We start from the raw sequence: 7036 nt of genomic DNA, 5'->3' as shown, positions 1-7036 counted from the left end.
CTTTTTTTTTTTTTTTTTTTTTTTTTTACTTCCCCTCCCCATGGTCTTCTGTTAATTTCTCAGGATGCACATAAGAGTGAAAACATATGGTATCTGTCTTTCTCTGTATGACTTATTTCACTTAGCATAACACTCTCCTGTTAGATCCACGTTGCTACAAAAGGCCAGATTTCATTCTTTCTCATTGCCACATAGTATTCCATTATGTATATAAACCACAATTTCTTTATCCATTCGTCAGTTGATGGACATTTAGGCTTTCCATAATTTGGCTATTGTTGAAAGTGCTACTATAAACATTGGGGTAGGAGTGCCCCTATGCATCAGCACTCAGGTATCCCTTGGGTAAATTCCTAGCAGTGCTATTGCTGGGTCATAGGGTAGATCTATTTTTAATTTTTTGAGGAACCTCCACACTGTTTTCCAGAGCGGCTGCACCAGTTTGCATTCCCACCAACAGTTAACACTCATTCTTAATTTCATAAAAATAAAATTAAAATTAAGAGATACTTTCTTGGCATGATGAAATGTTTCACATCTCAGCTCAAAAACCAGCATCACACTTAATGGAGAAACAATAGAGGCAGCATTGGAGATAAGAGCCAATGATCACAAGTATATAGATGCATAAGATTTGAGAAAGAATTAAATTATATCTCTATATAGATCATGTAATACTACACCTAGAAAACAGAACCAGTACTGAATAATTTCTGTAAGGTACCATAATATAAAATGTACCTGAAACACACATACCAAAATACAAACAGTAACCATTTAAAGATATGTCATTTAATATCAGAACAAAACCAGGGGCGCCTGGGTGGCTCAGCCGGTTAAGCATCCGACTTCAGCTCCGGTCATGATCTTTGTGAGTTCAGCACGTCGTGATCGACGTGAGTTCAGCACGTCGGGCTCTGTGCTGACAGCTCGGAGCCTGGAGCCTGCTTCGGATTTTGTGTCTCCTTCTCTCTCTGCCCCTCCCCCACTTGTGTTCTGTCTCTCTCTGCCTATCAAAAATAAATAAATGTAAAAAAATTAAAAAAACTATATTAGAAAAACTGTGAAACACTTCTGTAAGCCAAAAAAGACTTGAATAAATGGAAAGACATCATTTGTTCTCATATAGGACAACTGAATACCACAAAGATGACAACCCTCCCCATGCAATATATAAATGTGATTCCAATTAAAATGAAGGTAAACTTTTTCCTAGAGTTATGCAAACTGATTCTAAAGTTCATGTGGAAAAATAAACATACAATAATGGAAGGGAAATAAAAGCAGTAAGAGAGGACTAGCCCTAACAAGTATTAAATCAGGCTATAAAGCCTCTCTAATAAAAATACTGTGGTACTGGGGCACCTGGGTAGCTCATTTGGTTAAGCGTCCAACTTCAGCTCAGGTCATGATCTTACGGTTCGTGGGTTCGAGCTTCGCATTGGGCTCTGTGCCGACAGCTCAGAGCCTGGAGCTTGTTTCAGATTCTGTGTCTCCCTCTCTCTCTGCCCCCCCCCCCCGCCCCCACTCATGCTCTGTCTCTCTCTGTCTCACAAATAAATAAACATTAAAAAAAAAATACTGTGGTACTGGCAAATAGAGTGGGAAGGGAGTAGTAAATCTAAAAACCGACCCAAGTACCTATGAAAATTAGTATATGGCATCTAAGATCACTTGGGAAAACATGGACTTTTAAATAAATGATGTTGAGTGACTGGATACCCATTTGGGAAAAGATAAAATTGGGTCCATATAGGACCTATATGTCCATTGGCTTAGTTGGTTAAGTATCCAGCTTCAGCTCAGGTCATGATCTTGCAGTTCTAGAGTTTGAGCCTGCATCAGGCTCTCTGCTGTCAGTGCAGAACCCTCTTCAGATCTTCTGTTTCCCCTCTCTCTCTCTAGCCCTCCCCCCACCTCTAGTGTGCGCACGCTCTCTCTCAAAAATAAACCTTAAAAAAATAAATAAAAGGGAACTATAAAACCATTAGACAAATACATGAGGGAGTTACTTTATAACTTGGGTGTGGGAAAAGCTTTTTAACTATGAGAAGACCCAATCCCCTATCACCTGCTATAAACTAAATGTTTGTGTCCCTCCAAAATTCATTTGTTGAAACCTAATCCCCAACATGAGGGTATTAGAGGTGGGGTTTGTGGGAGGTGATTAGGTCATAAGAGTAGAGTCCTCATGAATGGGATCGATGTCCTTATAAAAGAGACCCCTGAGAGCTCCCTGGCCCTTTTCACCATGGGAGGACAAGGGAAGAAAATGGCTATCCATGATCCAGGAAGCAGGCCCTTACCAGACACCAGCTCTACTGATGCCTTGATCTTGAATTTCCCAGCCTCCAGAACTGTCAGAAGTAAATATCTGTTGTTCATAAGGCACTGAGTCTTTTTGGTACTTTGGTTACAGTAGCTCAAACAGGCTAAGACCCCACCGTCCTTGAAGCCATCATTAGTGAGGTACAGCAGTCCCTTGGAACCTGCTTCATTTAGCACTTCATCGCAATCAACCACAGGTAATAGCTTTACTAATTGTGTTGTCCCTGCCTGACAAAATACAAGCATCCCTTTTCCCACTGGCGAGCAGCTTAAAACTATGCTCAAATCCAAACACATACCGATTTAATTCAGAAACTGTATCTCTGAATGGTAGCATCATTCAAAGACTATTCTCTTAACTCTACTAGTCTGGGTTCAATTAGAAAACAGGAAACAGACTAGTAATTTGAACAGGGAAAGTTTAACATAAAACATTACTAACTAGAAACAGAATATTAACCAGATGAGATAAAAGAGAACCTAAACAGCATCACAAGGCTAACAGTACCCAAATAAGGGGCAATTTGCAAAGAGGGGCCCTCTCCCTAAAACTGAGATTCAGACTTCATTAGAGAGAATGTAGCTATAGCCCAGGAGATGGTAGAGAAGTTTGCTACAGCTGATCCATAGCTGGTGGGCTGAAGTTGGCAAACAGGACACTTCCCACTGGAGATCCAGGAGACTGATGCCAGCAAGCAGGAAGCCACAGGCCACCACTGTAGAGCAAAATACTGCAGGCCAAGGTGCCAGAAAAACGAACTGGAGAGTGACTGCCACTGGGCGTTCTTGCACAATGCTTGCACAGGAGGAGCAAAAAAGAGAGGACACAGGCCAGCAAGAGAAGCCTGTTCCCTGCAGTGTCCCTCCAGTGCCATCTACTGACAAAGCTTCCCATTGTGCCAGCTGGCAAAAGGAAGCATGTTTATAGGATCCAATTCTAGTATTACAAAGCAGGACAGCAGTAAACTGATAGCTGTCACAGGCTTTGGGGGCCGGGGGGGGGGGGGGCAGGTGATTCCTGTTCCTTGGGTAAAATGAATAAAAACAGAGCCAGGGAAATCTCTTCAAGGATAGAATGCAAGGGAGACCTTAAACACAAAATGGGGTCACAACCAAGGGACTCAAGACCCAACTTGAGGATTTCCATTGGCCAAAACTGGAGTAATTTGAGAATAAAAAGAATAATGGCAAAAATGAATTCTAACAGACTGAACTTTTTTTTAGTTTCATGAGTCTATAGTGTACGCATAGAAGAAGGAAAGATCTTCTTTACAGATGAATGCCAGCTAATAGTAAATGTAGACAGGATGATGAAATTTGAAAATCATTTTGCCACCCACAGTGTACTATTGATTCAGGAAATGACCTCTAATGAATATTAAAATAATTGCACAAAATGTCACTGGCAACAAGATTATCACCTGGTCTTAGAAGATCATCCCACAAATTAGTAATTCCAAAGGAAGAAGAGATTTGGTGGTCACCACGTTCATCCAGGAATCAAACTTAGCTTCACAAATGGGACGACTGGGTATGTATCCTAATGTCATGCAATAAGAAACATGCACCATCACCTGTGAAACGTTTTTGTAGAAAAAATGTCTAACAGAATCAAATCAGAAAACAAACAGACTCAGAGTTTGAGTTACTCTACAATGCAACTGGTCTGAACTTTCCAAAAAGTTAAGTTTCCAGATAAAATACAGGACACTGTGTTAAATTTGAATGTCAGATGAATGACAAGATCATCTTTTAGTGTAAGCATGGAATATGTTATACTAAGGGATGATTCATTGTTTAGCTGACATTCAAATTAACTGAACATTCTGTATTTTTATTTTCTAAATCTTTCAATCCTGGAAAAGAAGGGTGTTAAACTATTCGAGATTAAAAGCATAAACGGGCATAACCAAGGGCAAAACCTGAACTTTGTTGGCAGCTGGATTGAGAAAGAAACAAGACTATAAAATACATTTTGGGGACAATTACAGTAATTTGAATATACACAGTGCGTTAGATGATATTGTGGAACTATTGTTAATTTTCTTAGGTGTGATCATGGCATCATATTTATGAAATGAATTTCCATATTCTTCAGAAATGTATAAATGAAATATTTAGGAGTGATGTGCCATAGTTTTTGTAATTTACTTTCCATTGATTCAGGAAAAAAAAAAACACAGTACACAGGATAGAGAAACTAATGTGGTAAAATGTATTATTCTTTCAATTTTTCTCAAGGTTTTGAAATGTTGAAAAATTAAGGGTAGGAGGAAAGAGCTAGCAGAATAGAAAAATTTATGATGAATAATGTCCTTAAAATAATTCTTGGGCGCCTGGGTGGCTCAGACTGTTAAGCGTCCGACTTTGGCTCAAGTCACGATCTCACAGTTCGTGGGTTGGAAACCCACTCACACTCTGGCTCTCTATCTCTCTCTCTCAAAAAAATAAATATTAAAAAAATATTTTTAATATCTTATACATTGATACAAAAGTATTAGAGCAATTCCTTCATGGCTTACTTCTTACATAAAGTCAAGGAAAAGGAATTAATACATTTTTATAAATAAAAAAACTGTTTAAACTGTGTCCCATCACATATGTATCCACTAATAACCCTGTAGACACTCACTTCGGATGCAATCTGACAATCTTATCATCCTTTTTCCATGTCAATAGCATAACCTAACCAGGATTTGGAACTATTTTTTACTGGTCCCTGGCACAGCCTTTTCCTGCATCTCATACTCAATTTTTCAGGTTTCTAGTAACAATGGTTCCAAAGAATGTTTGATTGTAATTATAATGGTAACAACAAAACTCCCCGGGGGGTCAGTCTCCCCTGTGGAGCAGGGCAGAGGCAAATAACTAAAGCAGTTCTACTATCGATCTGCACTCAGCAGGCAAAAAAAGGACTTTAAAATCCTGTTTGTAGAGATTGAAGAAAAAACTATTTTCTACTTCACAATTTCATGAGGCAGTTTTTTACACATCTTCAATTTAGTGAATTCACGTACTAAAGCATTATGTATTGTGTTCTCCACTTGCAACATCCACAACCAGAGTACACATTCTCTAACACATCGCATGTTCAACTGCAGTATTGTTTCCACGCGGTCTCTTTGACTTCATCTATTTTATTCCAAACACCTTAATGATTCATGTCTGACTCATCTAATCTGCTTGTTTTAATCCAAAGTGCAGCTACATATTGCATATTAGGTCCAAATCTCCAATAATATACACCCCCCCACCCCCAAGTGCAAACAAATAAATGTGGGAGATCCATGAGGCTGAACATACTCACCTAGTCAAATTGAAAGCAAAGGTCAGCAACTAAATAGACAAAAGCTCAGTTGCCTTTGAGAAACTACCAAAAGAATATGGGGCAGACCTAAGGGAAAATTCAAAAGAAGTGTCCTAAAGGTGACCTAAGTATTACCACCACCACTTATATCATATCAAGGTGATACTTTGAAGTTATTATTTGGATGTTATTGAGTAAAAGTACAGAAGTTTTGCATGGAAATGATATATCCAACTTCTTGAAGGTGAGAAAGGGTGAGGGGAGGCCTACCCCTAGGTAAAACTCAAATACCTGACTTTCTCCACACATCACCCCTCATTCTAGATACTGATGGTGGAGAGGAAGGGGATTAAGTGCTAAGGCTGACATGTTCTTCTAAAGAAGTCCCCCATTGTCTTAGTCTGTTAGGGCTGCTATAACAAAAATACCACAAACTGTGTTGTTTATAAATAAGAGAAACTTATTTCTCACAGTCCTGAAGGCTGAGAAATCCAAGATCATGGCACCAGAAGATTTGGTGTTTGGTGAGAGCTCTGGTTCATAGACAGCCATCTTTTCACTGTGTCCTCATGTGGTGAAAGGGACTAGGGATCTCTCTGGAGCCTCTTTTATGAGGTTGGTCATTCTGGGCGGAACCCTCCTGACCTAATCACATCTCCCAAATCCCATCACATTGGGATTAGGATTTTAACATATGAACTTGGTCAGGGAGGGAGGCATACAAACAGTTGGTTTGTAGCACCTATCCTCCAGCCTCTAAGTATTTCGAGATGGGTCAAGCAGAATACAGGCAGACTCTCCCTGGCAGTGTGTCCAAAGCCCTTCTGGAGGTGTCAGATCAATAATCTAACCTAACTTCACAAACTAGACAAACAAGAGCAAAACAAACCCAACACAAGCAGCAGGAGGGAAATAATAAAGATAAGAGCGGAAATCAATGAAAGTGAAAACAGAAGAGATGGCGACCACCAAAGGGGGTTGGTGCTTGTGCGAGTTTCTGAGGTGAGGAGCTGGTGGTGTGGGCTCGCAGGCGTTTTCTGTTTTGCGGGGGTTCTTGTCCGCCCAGGGCAACTGAAGTTTGCGGGGAAGGGGGATCTTCTAGTCACGAATCTAGGCCTCAAGGATAGCGCTGTTCTCACTTCGGAGTCTTAATTAGACTGCAGCTGACTGGGTTAAAGACTCAGTTAACCGCATTTTCTTCGCCTGCCCCACTTCTGGCTGAAGGGTGTAGTTTCCCTTCCTTTTTCTTTTTTGTTCACACTCCAACTATTCTGTTATAAATTATCCATATTCATTTCTCGTTTTCCTTTATAATTGAGCCATGGGTCATTTTCCAAACTATCGTGTCTCTTTTTGGTAAAGAATAAACTGGCTCTTGTCACGTCTTAGTTTCCCCTCTTT

This window comes from Herpailurus yagouaroundi, unplaced genomic scaffold (assembly GCF_014898765.1).
Source record: "Herpailurus yagouaroundi ecotype Mexico unplaced genomic scaffold, PumYag 28, whole genome shotgun sequence".
In the NCBI taxonomy this organism is placed as follows: domain Eukaryota; kingdom Metazoa; phylum Chordata; class Mammalia; order Carnivora; family Felidae; genus Herpailurus; species Herpailurus yagouaroundi.
This window is presented reverse-complemented; position numbering follows the sequence as displayed.